The following is a 14,532-nucleotide window of genomic DNA, read 5'->3' on the forward strand; positions in this document are numbered from 1 at the left end:
CCAATGAGATTTAGCAGACACAATGCAAGCTGAGACTTGGGAAAGCACTTATGTGATTGGGCTCCCTCTTGCACCTGTGCTACCACTGTGAGTAGGATGTGCCTGGACTATGTCACTGGACCCAGAGGAGAAAGAGAGACATCTGGAGGTAAGATGTTCTCAGTTAAGCCCCACTCAGAGTAGAGGTCCCAGTTGACTGAGACACATGAACGGACACAGTCAAGATCAGTTGACTCATTTGTCACCCATGAAACATAGTAATTGATGGCCATTATTTAAAGCCACAGTGCTTTAGGGGAGTTTGTTAGGTAGTTATAGCTAACTGATACATTTCTTGCCACTGTAATATCTCCTATAGGGTTGATAATCAATAAGTTTGTACTAATTCTGATGCACCAGTGACTGTAAAATTGAATCAATTAGTACATAGTCTCTTTCCTAAACCCCCTGAGTGTCCCAGAACCCTGGGCCCACTCCCAGACCCCTTGAATCTCCCTATGATCCAACAATTAAAAGAGTGATGTCTGGAATGTGAGGGGTCCTCCAACACCCTTATCCAGTTCTACAGAGAAATCCATTCTGATTGGTCAGTGCCCATGCATTGCATTTGTTAAAAATTCTGAATATAATTTCTGGTCATTCATGGACCTGACTTATCTCCCCATTAGGTTCTTAGCTTCCTGAGGATAGTTTCCACACCTGGATCATTCTGAACACTTCTGGGCCATGCACCGTGAATATCTGTTGAATGAATCCTGGATAGAAATATGTACTGAAGGACATAATATGGTCTAGTGTGGTCACCAAAAAGGCTGAAGTCATTTGCTGCATGAGTTTAAGTGTCCAGGAAGTTAATTGGCAATGACTCATTGAATGTCAGAGGGGAGAGAATTCCTTCAGGGCATTTACACATGTTCTCTTTTAGAATAAAAATATTAGGGCTTATTTGAATTTTATTTATCAATAGACCAAAAACTCAGTCATGCTTTTATTTTTTATTTTATTTTATTTTTAAGACAGGGTCTCACTCTGTTGCCCAGGCTGGAGTGCAGTGGTGTGGTCATAGTTCACTGCAGCCTCAACCTCTCAGGCTCAAGTGACCCTCCCATCTCAGCCACCTGAGTAGCTAGGACTACTGGCATATGCCATCACACCTGGCCAAATTTTTTTTTTTTTTTTTGTGAAAAGGAGATTTTGCGACTTTTCCCAGGCTAGTCTCAAACTCCTGGGCTCAAGCAATCTGCCTACCTTGGCCTCCCAAAGTGCTGGGACTAGTAGTGTGAGCCACCACGTCTGGCCTTAGTTAGTCATGTCTTAAGCAGAATTACCATCTTTCCCCTCTTTCTTGGCCTCCATCAAATCAATTGCCATAACTCTTCATTCTGTATTACCAAATATCTCCCAATTATTCGTGCTCAAACACTTGAGATCAGTTTTCATGCACTATGCTAGGAGTTCTGTCCTCATTGAGCCGGGAGCACAGCTTCTGCCCAGAAGCAGTGTCGAGGCTACTTTGGAGACCATCTTGACTTTGATTTCTCTCCTGTCCTGTTGTCTAATCGGCTACCAGACAGCAGACCTGCCACTCCTACCTCCAGACCTGCCACTCCTATCTCCACAGGGTCTCACATCTGTTCCTCCCTTTGCATTCTTAATGCCCTCCCCCTCTCCGCCCGATTTGAGAGAGGCTGTGGTCACAGTGTAAACTGACTTGTATTGGATCCTTTGTGTTAAGGCAGACTCCCCTAAACCTCTGCAGGAGCCACTTCATTTCCTCTTCAGACTTCCGCAGCTTTTAGATTCCCAGTCAGGAGGGTAGAAGGAGGTAGAGACTGATGCTGAAAACAAAATCCCCAAATGGGAGTACTGTACGGGTTGGTTACTCCAACTTCTCCCAAGCATGGATGTCCAGGGGGGCTCTGGGCTTGTTCCAAGTTGTCTGAGGAGATTTCTCTTCCCCAGCACCACACTTCTAGTGTTCTTACCAACCTCCTCCGCTACCATCTCAGAACTGGCCTCTCCGTTCTTGTTCATATAAATGAAGCTTCGTGGCAAGAGTCACAGTCCTTGTTGGAATTACGTACCTGCCACTCATTCTTTGGGCATGTGGCTTAGCTTATCTGAGATGTGGTTTATTTATCTTTAAAATGGGGGTGGGAGGGGTGCAATAGTGAAGCTTAAATGACATAATTTATGTAATGCAACTGGCACAGTGTTTGCACATAACAGGTTATCTACTAAACTACGATCATTATCCTTATCCCTACCATCTTTCCTTTTTATTAAGGCTATTTTGGCTAGAGAAAGTTGGCCAGTTTCTCTTTACTCTGGTCGAATATAGACTTACATTTTTTTTTCAACAGTAACAGTCTCCACACTTCTATTAAAATATGCAATCCATGTCTGGCATTTTCTTAAATGTAATTTTCAATGTTACTCTCCCTGAGTGGTGGGAATGTTAGTTTGGGGCAGAGAACCTCGGCGTCACTCTACAAATCACGCTGCAGGCACTTCTTGCTAGTTGTGCATGCCTTGTCTCTAGTCATACAAACCAGCTCTTGGATAATACTGTTATTCTTGGCCCAAACAAAAAACATTGGGACGAAAGAGTTGGAAGGAACCTGGAAGGTCATTTAGATTCTAGTCCCTCACCTTACTGATGTTTGATTTTCTCTCAGATCCCCCAGTGCAAAAGTTTGTCCTGCTCTTCTTGAGAAGAGCCTTTGAAGCATAAAGTCCATTTTTTTGTTAGCTTTGACAACTGTGAGCCATTCTTCTGTACTGACAGTCCAAATGGACCCTCCTTTAACTTCCCTTCTTCTGCAAAGAACTCTTTCAGTATAGATTGCAGAACTAGTGCGAGAACAGCTTTTCAACTATGGTGCGGTGCTCCCATTAAAACCTTAGTTCTGAGATCAAATACGCAGGAAAAGAACGGGCTTAACTATCAGTTATTCTAATGTGAACAATGCTTTAGATGTTGGAAAATTATCAAATGAAATTACAGCCAGGAAAAAAAAAAAATCTCTAAATTGCTATCCACACTGAAATTCATGACTTTGGGATAGATATTGAGCTCAAATAGTCCCCAGTGGGAATATTTTCTGCTTCTTCAATTTTCCAAAGTTCCTTTTCTTCTTTTGTGGCAACATGACACAGCACATCCTTGACTTCCTCCAGGGAATGTGGCAAGCGGTGTTCATGTGGATGTGTCTGTCCTTGACACCAGGCTTCCAGAAAATGTGAATGCAGCCGTTGTTCTGAACAACACAGAACTCCTTGGAGGGTCTGGGAGAAGCAGGTAGAGAATTGCTGTAGAGTTTGTTCATGTGGGAGTTGGAAGGCTGGAGAACTTTGAGCAGGGAGAGTTAAAACTGAGGTTAAAGTGAAGAGCCCTTTCTGAATATCGCATGGGAGCCCTGCTGATGTCAGTGGTGGCCAGATCATCTCAAACTACGCCATGTCTCACCTTTGACTCTCTGAGTCCACAAGGCTGCTGTCTTGTGCCAAAAAGCCTAGTTGGTCTGAAACTTGGTAAACATGAGGCCATCGTTATCCATCTTTAGCAGTTCATGCTGGGTCCATCTGTGCCTTTTAACAGCACACAGTTTACAGCGGAAAAGATGGATGTGTCTTAGTCCTAGAGGAGCTTAGCTCTTTCTGTTTATGGGGTTTTTGTTTGATTTTCTTGTTGTTTTGTTTGTGCTTTTGATTTGTTTCCACCAGGTCAGCCTTAGGCCAAATTAGAAAGCTGGGGAGTAATGATACCTTACTTATACATTGTGCTTCATAAATGTTACAGTGTTTCTGCCTTTATGACTTGATTTTACTGGGCACTCACAAACCAAGGAGGCCAAGGCAGGCGCTGCCTCACTGCAGATTGTAGAAGAGCTGGCTGTTGCCCAGAGAGGCTAAGCAGTCTACCAAATAACACACAGTAGATTAAGTGGAAGAGTGAGCACTAGAACCCGGGGATCCTGTCTTCTCATCCTGGGTTCTTTCCCCTTGGCTCCATCCTCAAACACTGCCCCCTTTTTCTTTCTAGTCCCAGGCATTCCTCACACACCCACCCCCTGTTGTGCAGAGCCCCTGTCACCAAGGTCAGTCTGAACCACCAAGGCAAGCAGGTTCTGGATCTTTCCCTGAGCTTTTTCTCTATCACAAGTTCATGCCAATCTAGGATTTCTTTAAGGCCTATTCTCTGCTATTAAATGATTTCAAAATATATAGATAGATATGTAAACAAATGTTTCTAGAAATAGGTCATGGGGTAAGGAGTAAAATAGGCTGCAAATGCAAATGCCTTAGGGACCAGGCAGGAAGTGCTAATGAGTGAGATAGGCTCAGTGACAACACTAGGAAGTGGTGAGAACTGTGGCGAAATAGGGAGCCGCGCCTGGTCAAATGGAGTAGCCACTACTCAGCTTCGGCTCCTTGTGGCATGGGAGGAGGCAGAACTAAGGTTTTCAGATATTTCCAGATGTTCTTACCTCCAGGAAAAACTGAAAGACTGGACTTTAGTGTGTTATTTTCCTATGCAGTTGACCCTTGAAAAACTTGGGTTTCAACTGCATGGGTCTATTTGTATGTGGATTTTTGTCAATAAATATATTGGGAAAGTTTTTGGAGATTTGCAACAATTTGAAATACCTCGCCCAGATGAACTGCATAGTCTAGAAATATGGAAAAAGTTAGGGAAAAGTTAGGTATGTCATGAATGGATAAAATATATGTAGGTACTAGTATGTTTTACCATTTAATACCATAAAATATGCACAAATCTATTATAAAAGTTAAAATTTATCAAAACGTATGCACACAAACACAGATCATGTGTAGTGCCATTTTCAGTTGAAAGAAATGTAAACACATTAAAGATGCAAAGATGCAGTATTAAATCACAAGGCATAAAGTTAACTGTAGCAAACACTCTACTACTATAATAATTTTGTAGCCACTCCTGTTGCTATTGTGGTGAGCCATGTGATGTAGATCATCTCAATGTGAGCAGTCTCTCCAGTAAATTTCATATTGCAGTAAAATATGATCTCCCTTGGTTATCCCATATCTTTCATCATGTTTAGTGTAAACTGTAAGCCTTGAATAACACAATGGGATCCATACAAAAGGCCACTAGTGATACTGGAAGCAGATGCAAGAGGAAAAGTCATGACATTATGAGAAAATGTTGAATTGCTTGATATTTACGATAGATTGAGGTTTGCAGCTGTGGCTGTCCACCATTTCAGACAGACAATTCATCTTGTAAACAGATGATATAAACTCCCAGGATTAACAAATACAGTACAGTAGTGTAAATGTGTTTTCTCTTCCTTATGATTTCTTAATCACATTTTCTTTTCTATAGCTAACTTTATTGTAAGAATACAGTATGTAATAAATACAACATACAAAATAAGTGTTAACTGACTGTTTATGTTATTGGAAAGGCCTCTGGTCAACACTGGCTATTAGTAGTTAAGTTTTGAGAGAGTCAAAAGTAATAAGCGAATTTCAACTGCACAGGGCTCAAAGCCCCTAACCCCCACGTTATTCAAGGGTCAACTGTATTTTAAAACACTGGGCAGACTTAACAAAAGCCCTGTGTGTGATTTGGCATGTCGCTGGCTGGTTTGTGTCCTCTGACCTGGGGAGACAGAAGAGGAAGGCCCTTTGTGCTTGGCATCCCTCTGACACGAGTAGAGGAACAGCCAGTCTGGACACCATAGTTTGAGAGGGATGTAGACCAACTGGAACAACTTGGAGACGAGTGTTCCTCAGACACTTATGAGGAAAGTTGGTGGAACTGGAGACATTTACTCTGAATGAGAGGATACTTGATGAGCTGTCATAGGGAAGATGCTAGAAAATTATTCTGCTCAGTCCATAGGGTCATTTCTCTTGTTATATTAACCACTACATTTTAGAAGTCAGGCTTGTCCCTTCCTCCTGTCCATCCTCCCCACCCCCCATTTAAAAACAATTTTACTCTATGCACTCAGGACACATGGATTTCGTTTTTTAAAGGTTAATTTCCTAGGGCAGGTGTAGGCAAACATTATTTATAAAGGGCCAGAGAGTAAATGTTTTAGGTCTCTGTTGCTTCATCGTTTTTTGTTGTCGTCTTAGTTTTTGTTTTTACAACTCTTTACTAATGTGAAAACCACTGTTAGTTCCTGGGCTTTGTAAAAACAGATCCCAAGCCAGCTTTTGTAAGTTGCTGACCCCTGCCCTAGACTGAGACCGGCTAATTGGAGCATTTAAAGAAATCTCCTAAAACAGCAATAGTATGTCCCACATAGTATCAATGTTCCGTAAATATCAAAAGGTGTTATAAATCAGAAAATTTTGAGGTCAAATACATTTGAGAAACATCAGCTTATGCAAAGGTAAAAATTGTTTTCCCCTCAGAACTTTTAATATGCTAATCTGAATTAAGAGTTTCTAAGAAAGACCATTTCCAAAACTGACCATGGGGCTTTCTCCTGAGGAGCATGTAATATTTCTCTGGATATTTGCTTGGGAAATGCTGTCCAAAGTGAAACTATAGTTGAAAACCAAGCCAAAATAAAACAACAACAAAACCTGTTTTGGTTCCTAATTCACCTTTATCTAAGCCACTGTACCTGTGCTAAGTATGGAAAAGATGTCTATTTCGAACCTTTCATATTCTAGAAGGCCAGAGAGGTGCAATTAATATTCTTTGGAGGGAAAGGGCAGCCAGCCGACTGGGAAGGAAGTGGGGAAATGTTTGGCTTACCTTCCACCTAAGGATGTTTTCTGTGAAGTGAATTCCTAAATGCTTTAAATTACTCTGTTACTTGCCATTAATCTATGAAACCCGCACAGCAACCAATGGTCAATTACTTGACCATTTTTATTAAAAACAGTTACCTGAAACTTTGTCTGTTTGCTGGTAAATGTTCATTTCCTTGAAGAAAAATATCGACTTAAAATGTATAGGCTTGGTTCTGAGCTTTGCAAGGCAAAAGAAGACAAAACCTTGCCCCATTTAAAAAATTGATACATAATAATTGTATTTACGGGACACTTGATATTTTGATACATGCACACAATGTGTAGTGATCAAATCAGAGTATTTAAGATACCCATCACCTCAAACATGTATCATTTCTTCGTGTTGGGAACACTTCAGATCTTTTCTAGCTATTTTGAAATAGGCAATGCACTGCTGTTACCTGTAGTCACCCTACTGGGGTGGATACTAGAACTGATGCTTTCTATCTAACTGAATGTTTGTACCTACTGACCACCCTCTCTTCATCCCTCCTCCCAGTCTGAAGAAGAGAAGGAGGCAGCTGCATATGCGATGCATATGTGATACGTATAAGACACTAGATGTGGATCCCACCCTGAAATAAGTCATTCTGCACTTGGGGACATCTGTGAACAGTTCTGCAGTGTCCTGGCTGCACTTTGAGCCAGGTACATCTGCACTGGAGCCCAATTCTACCTCTTGGCCACTGCTTATGCCCAGGCAGCTTATTTAAACTTATTTGATTCCCAGTTTATTCATCTCTAAAGTGGAAAGAGTGAAATGTATCCAACAAAGCTTTTTGCAGGGTTTAGAGAGTGTGTACGTAAACTATTTTGGCAGTCGTAGGTACTCAATAACTAGTAGCTATTACAAGTGTAACAAAGCCATATGAGACACCCAGGAATAGGCAAGTCAGCACTGCCCCAGTTTCTCAGGTCAGCTTGGAACTTTCTGCTCCATCACCCCTAACATGAGACTTTCTGCCTTTGCAGTTGCAAGACAACTGCTTACCCTTTAGCCTTGTGGGTATGATCCAAGCGGGACCAAGGGGGATGGTTGAAGGGAAAATCATCCACGCCAGCTTAGTTTGTCTACTTTTTATCAGGAAATCAATAGCTGTCCCTGAAAGCCCACACAGTTTATTCTGTTTATACAGTAGCCCCCCTTTATTCATTGGTGGATATGTTCCAAGACCCCTAGAGGATGCCTGAAACCATGGATAGTTCCAAACTGTATGTTTTTTCTTATACATGCATACCTATGACAAAGTTTAATTTATAAATTAGGCTTAGTAAGAGATTAACAACAATAACTAATAATACAATAAAACAATTATAACAATATGCCAGCATTGCTATTCTTACTTTTGGGGCCATTATTAAGTAAAATAAGAGTTACTTATAAGACAAGCACTGTGATAGCACACCAGTGGATCTGATAATCTAGATGGCTCCTAAGTGACTAACAGGCAGGTGACATCTACAGCATGGATCTGCTGGACAAAGAAATGATTCACATCAGAGTAGGACAGTATGAGATTTTGTTATGCTACTCAGAATGGCACACAATCTAAAACTTACGAACTGTATATTTCTGACATTTTCTATTTAATATTTTAAGACCATGGTTGACCCTAGGTAACTGAAACTACAAAAAGCAAAACTGCTGATAAGGAGGACTACTGCATATCCTTGGCCAAAACTGGATCACAAAATAACTCCTAACTGCAAGGGAGTCTGGAGAGGTGAGTATTTTACAAAGGCAAAGTGCCACCTGAACAAAACTGGGAGTAAAAAAAATGAAATAATAAAAAGAAGGAGAAAATGGATAGGATCACCAGGTAAAAAGCAGAATCCTCCCCCCAACCCCAGGGATTTCACATCCTCCATGTTTTGGCCAGTTGGCTCCAGTTTGTACTCCAAGGTACAAAGAAGTTGAACTGGTTCTTCCTGTCTCTGCCACTAGAGAAAATCATAATGATGGCTCTCATGGACTGAGCATTTACTACTCCGTGCCAGGTTCTCATTTAAGTACTTTGCATGTATCATCTCATTTAATCCCCAAAACAGCATCAGAAGCTAGGTACTGTTATTATCCTCCTTTTACAGATGAGGGTCTTGCTGTGCAGAGAGGTTCAGTCACTTGCCCCAAGCCATACAGCTACTAAAAGATGGAATTAAGATTCCTTCCCAGGTTGTTTGAATCCACAGCCCAAACTCTTAAGCACTATTCCATATTGCCTCTTTAAACAATCAGTAATTTGGCTGGGTACAACAGCACACGCCTATAATCCCAGAACTTCGGGAGGCCGAGGCAGGAGGATTGCTTGAGCCCAGGAGTTCAAGGCTACAGTGAGCTATGACTGCACCACTGCACTCCAGCCTGGGTGACAGAGTGAGACCCTGTCTCTACAAAAAAAAAAAAAGTAATTTTGTATTCATGCTTAATTGATTTTGACAACAAAGTACAGGAAATTTAACTGGGGAAATGATAGTCTTTTGAATAAATAGAGCTGGGACAATATGGAATACAAATTCATAGAGATGAATTTAGACCTTTACCTCATACCACACAAAAACTTAAATCAAAATGGCTCAGGCCTAAATATAAGAACTAAAACTAAAACTTTAAAAGAAAATCTTTGTGACTTTGGATTAGGCAAAGACTACTTAGATACAATATCAAAAATATGATCCATAAAAGAAATTGATAAATCAAATGATTAAAATGAAAAAAAAGTATGTGTCAAAGGACACAATTAAAAAGTGAAGACATTGTACAGACTTGAAGAAAATATTTGCAAAGAATATAGATGATAAAGAACTTGTATCCATAATATATGAAAAAATCTTACAATTCAATAATAATAGAAACAAGCTGATTAAAAATGAACAAAATATTTGAATAGCCATTTCATTATAGAAAAGATATAAATGAATTACAGGCATATGAAAAGGTGCTCAGCATCATTATTCACTGGGGAAAAGCAAATTATGACCACAAAGAAATTCTACCACACACCCACTGAAATGACTTTAATTAAAAAGATAGACAATAACATGTATTGGTGAAGATATGGAGAAATTGGATCTCTTCACATTGCTGGAATATAAAGTACTACAGCCACACCAGAAAACAGTTCAACAGTTTCTTAAAAAATTAAACGTATGCTTACCATTTGACATGGCAATTCCTTACCTAGATAACTGGAGAATTGAAAACCTATCTTCATACAAAGGCTTGTACACAAAAATTCATAGCAGCATTATTTAATAGTCAAGAAGTAGAAACAAACCAAATGTCTATTTTCTAAAGAAAGTGTGCTTTAGAAAATATGCATCCATACAATAGAATACTATTCAGAATTAAATACTGATAGATGTTACAACATGGATGGACCTCAAAATTGTTAAGCCAAGTGAAAGAAACCAGATGCAAAACACTGCACATTGTCTAGTTGATTTTAGGTGAAAAGTCTAGGAAAGGCAAATCTATAAACTGAAAGCAGATGATTGGTTGCCTAGGCGGAGAGTGGGGATTGACTGCAAATGGCTGTGGAGAATCATTTTGAGGGTGATGAAAATGTTCTGAAACTAGATTTTGATGATGTTTACACAACTCTGAAAAATTACCCAAAATCATTGAATCATATACTTAAATTGGTGAATGTTATATTATGTAAATTGTACATTAATAAAGCTATTTTCAAAAAGTGATCCCAAAAGAAGATGGAGGTTGTATTCCAGATGTACTGCTGCACTTTGTTTTACTAATGGATTTATAATGAAACACATACAACTGAGCAATTCCCAACAGGACCTAGGCTGCATTTCAGTGCTAAATTTTGTTGTGCTTGTTGTTGTTGTTGAATTGTTATTTTTAAGATAACAGTTCAAGAGTATATGTGCAGGTTTGTTGCATAGGTAAACTTGTGTCTTGGGGGTTTGTTATACAGATTACTTCATCACCCAGGTATTAAGTCTAGTACCTATTTTTTTTTTTTCTGATTCTCTCCCCCTCCTAATTTCCACCCTCCAATAGGCCCCAGTTTGTGTTGTTCACCTCTATGTGTTCATATGTTCCCATCATTTAGCTCCCACTTATTAGTGAGAACATGTAGTATTTGGTTTTCTGTTCCTGCATGAGTTTGCTAAGGATAATGGCCTCCAGCTCCATCCATGTTCCTGCAAAGGACATGATCTCATTCTCTTTTATGGCTGTATTCCATGGTGTATATGTACCACATTTTCTTTATCCAGTCTATGGTATATATATACCACATTTTCTTGATCTAGTCTATCATTGATGAGTGTTTAGGTTGATTCCATGTCTTTGCTATTGTGAATAGTGCTGCAATGAACATACACATGTATGTATCTTATAATAGAATGGTTCGTATTCCTTTGGGTATATACCCAGGAATGGGATTGCTGGGTCGAATAGTATTTCTGTGTTTAGGTCTTTGAGGTATTGCCACACTGTCTTTCATAATGGTTGAATGAATTTACATTCCTGCCAACAGTGTGAAAGTATTCCTTTTTCTGCACAACCTCACCAGCATCTGTTACTTTTTTGACTTTTTGATAATAGCCATTCTGACTGGTGTGAGATGGTATCTCATTGTGGTTTTGATTTGCATTTCTCTAGTAATCAGTGATTTTGAGCTTTTCTCATAGAATTGTTGGCTGTATGTATGCCTTATTTTGAGAAGTGTCTGTTCATGTCCTTTGCCCACTTTTTAATGGGGTTGTTTTTTTCTTGTAAATTTGTTTAAGTTCCTTATAGATACTAGATATTAGACCTTCGTTGGATGCATAGTTCACAGAAATTTTCTCCCATTCTGTAAGCTGTCTGTTTCCTCTGTTGATAGTTTCTTTTGCTGTGCAGAAGCTGTTTAGTTTAGTTAGATCCCATTTGTCAATTTTTGCTTTTGTTGCAATTTCTTTTGTCATCTTCATCATTAAATCTTTGCCCATTCCTGTGTCCTGAATGGTGCAGCATAGGTTGTCTTCCAGAGTTTTCATAGTTTGGTATTTTACACTTAAGTCTTTACTCTATCTTGAGTTAATTTTTGCATATGGTGTAAGGAAGGGGTCCAATTTCAGTCTTCTGCATATGGGTAGCCAGTTATTCCAGGACTATTTATTGAATAGGGAATCCTTTCCCCATTGCTTTTTTTTGTCAGGTTTGTTGAAGATCAGATAGTTATAGGTGTGCAGTCTTATTTTTGGTTTTCTTTTGTATTCCATTGGTCTATGTGTCTATTTTTGTACGAGTACCATGCTGTTTTGGTTACTGTAGCCCTGCAGTATAGTTTGAAGTTGGGTAGTATGCCCCCTACAGCTTTGTTCTTTTTGCCTTGGATTGCCTTGGCTATTCAGGCTCTTTTTTGATTCCATATGAATTTTAAAATAGTTTTTTCCTAGTTCTGTGAAGAATCTTAATGGTAGTTTAATAGGAATATCATTGAATCTATAAATTGTTTTCAGCAGTATGGCCATTTTAACAATATTGATCCTTCCTATCTGTGAGCATGGCATGTTTTTCCATTTGTTTGTGTCATCTCTGATTTCTCTGAGCAGTGGTTTGTAGTTCTTCTTGTAGAGATCTTTCACCTCCCTAGTTAGCTGTATTTCTAGGTATTTTGTTCTTTTTGTGGCAATTGTGAATGGGAGTTTGTTCCTGATTTGGGTCTTGGCTTGACTGTTGTTGGTGTATAGGAATGCTAATGACTTTTGCACATTGATTTCATATCCTGAGACTTTGTTGAAGTCATTTATCAGAAGCTTTGGGCTGAGACTATGGGGTTTTCTTTATACAGGATCATGTCATCTGCAAACAGGGATAGTTTGACTTCCTCTATTCCCATTTACATGACCGTTATTTCTTTCTCTTGCGTGATTGTTCTGGCCGGGGCATCCAATACAATGTTGAATAGGAGGGGTGAAAGAGGGAATCCTTGTCTTATCTGGTTTTCAAAGGGAATGCTTCCATCAATTATAATTTTGAATTAATATTCTGCATTCACTCATTAAGAGCATTTCCTTGAGTAAGATTTACGTTACTCAGATTTCTGATCATTCAAGAAGAGTATTCCAATTTAAAAGGATTAGCCAGTCTAAAAAGATTACTAAAAAAGATTACTAAATTATTAAAAAAATCGTCTGTGCAATGGAATCAGGATTAACATGCAGTAGAGATCCTTGGGTTGGCCCTTGAGCTTGTCAAAGTCCCTTGATGGCTAAAATATCTCTTTATGGAGTGGTCATTTGTCCCTTTGTCATGAAACTTTGTGTTAAATTTGTTTTGTACAGGACTGGGCAAAATGCTAAAATGTACATTCTAAATGCTAGTCTAATACAATTTAGAAAGATGTTCACAATTGAAACAAATCATCAAACCATTGAAATTTTATATTTCTGTCAAATTGGAGCTTCACCATCTCCCTTGAGTAAAAGCTGTAACATTTACAACTTTGAAGTGTTTGGAAAATATGTTTATGATGTTCCACTTGTAAAAATCTTTGTAGACCTAGTTGACATACATTCTCAGCATGTAGCAGTTCTCTAACTGGTTTTTTAAAATGAAAATGTGACACTATACTTTTAAAAAAATCTAGCCCATGACATGTTTTTTCTAGACCCCTAATTTGTTTGAAAAGAATGATATTGCTTACAAAAATCACACATTCTGCCTGAATGCCACAAAAAGGATGAGACTTTTTATTTTTAATGGTAGGAGCCCTGCCTACATGGCTCCCAGCCTCTGGAAGCAATTTACATGGCACCAGGCCATTTGTCCTTCACTTCAGTTATAGTAAAGACATAGGTGCTTTAACATTTTAAAGAGTTTATTTGAGCAGATAGCAATTTATAAACCAGGTAGCTCCAGACTGTGACCAGTTTGGGGCTCTGCTGAAGAGAATTAAAGGAAGGATTTTTTACAGGGTGAATAAAGAAGTAAGGCAAATAAATTATTTGATTCGGTAAAGTGGAGTAGTGGCTTTATTTGAATCCTTGCAGTGTAAAGTCCCTCATTAGAGGTTAGTTGGTGGTTTCTGATTGGCTAAGCTGAAGTTTCATTTTGCATTTTATGCTGAATTGGGTTTTGGTTTGCTTATGCAGGAGCCCAGAGTGCTGGAGCCACCTCATTCTAATGACCTCCCAACTAGTTATTTTAATACAATGTTAGAGCCTCATATGGTGTCAGAGGTAGAAGGGACCTCAGAGGATATATAGCCCAACCCCCTCAATTTGCAGCTGAAGGAACTAATCCCCAGAGAGGTGCTGTAGCTTGTCTCATCCAAAACCACATATCCAGTTGGTGGTTACTAGCCTAGTGCTTGCTTTACTACACTGCACTGTGAATATCACAGAACTTCAGAGTCTCAAGAGGCCTTTGAGACAATGCTATCCAATAACATGTTTTCACAGACAGGCAGCCAAACACAGAGATGTAAAATGACTTCTGTAAGGAGGTCCCAGAGCTTTTTTCCCCTTTGATAGAATCGTTTTTGGATGCTGGTGTTCTGCAACATTCTTAGGAATCAAATATGTAGGGTACAATTCTAATAGTTGCAAGTTATGTTTAGTATCTTGCAACTGTAGCAGAATACAGACAGGGAAGAGGAGTGAAATTGTTTTAGTCTGTATAAGGGACCATATAGAATAGATGATGATGCTTGATGGTAATAAATGATTGAAGAGCAAGTACATTTTGTTTTTATTGTGAGTGCAATTTATGAATTAATTCAC

The 14,532-nt window shown here is 39.1% G+C and overlaps 1 long non-coding RNA gene across 3 annotated transcripts in view; it reads left to right on the forward strand.

Annotated features, from left to right (window-relative positions):
- LOC110742542 overlaps positions 1 to 14,532 on the forward strand; it is a 70,577-nt gene that overhangs the window by 6,866 nt on the left and 49,179 nt on the right. For 2 of the 3 annotated variants that reach the window (XR_004182125.1, XR_004182126.1), the window contains exons 1-2: positions 1,211 to 7,446; positions 8,416 to 8,522. The exons of the other annotated variant lie outside the window; for it this stretch is intronic. This is a non-coding gene — a long non-coding RNA (uncharacterized LOC110742542). Of the gene's footprint in view, positions 1 to 1,210; positions 7,447 to 8,415; positions 8,523 to 14,532 lie in introns of those variants that run through there. 3 annotated transcript variants of the gene reach the window in all.

This window comes from Papio anubis, chromosome 2 (assembly GCF_008728515.1).
Source record: "Papio anubis isolate 15944 chromosome 2, Panubis1.0, whole genome shotgun sequence".
NCBI classification, from domain to species: Eukaryota; Metazoa; Chordata; class Mammalia; order Primates; family Cercopithecidae; genus Papio; species Papio anubis.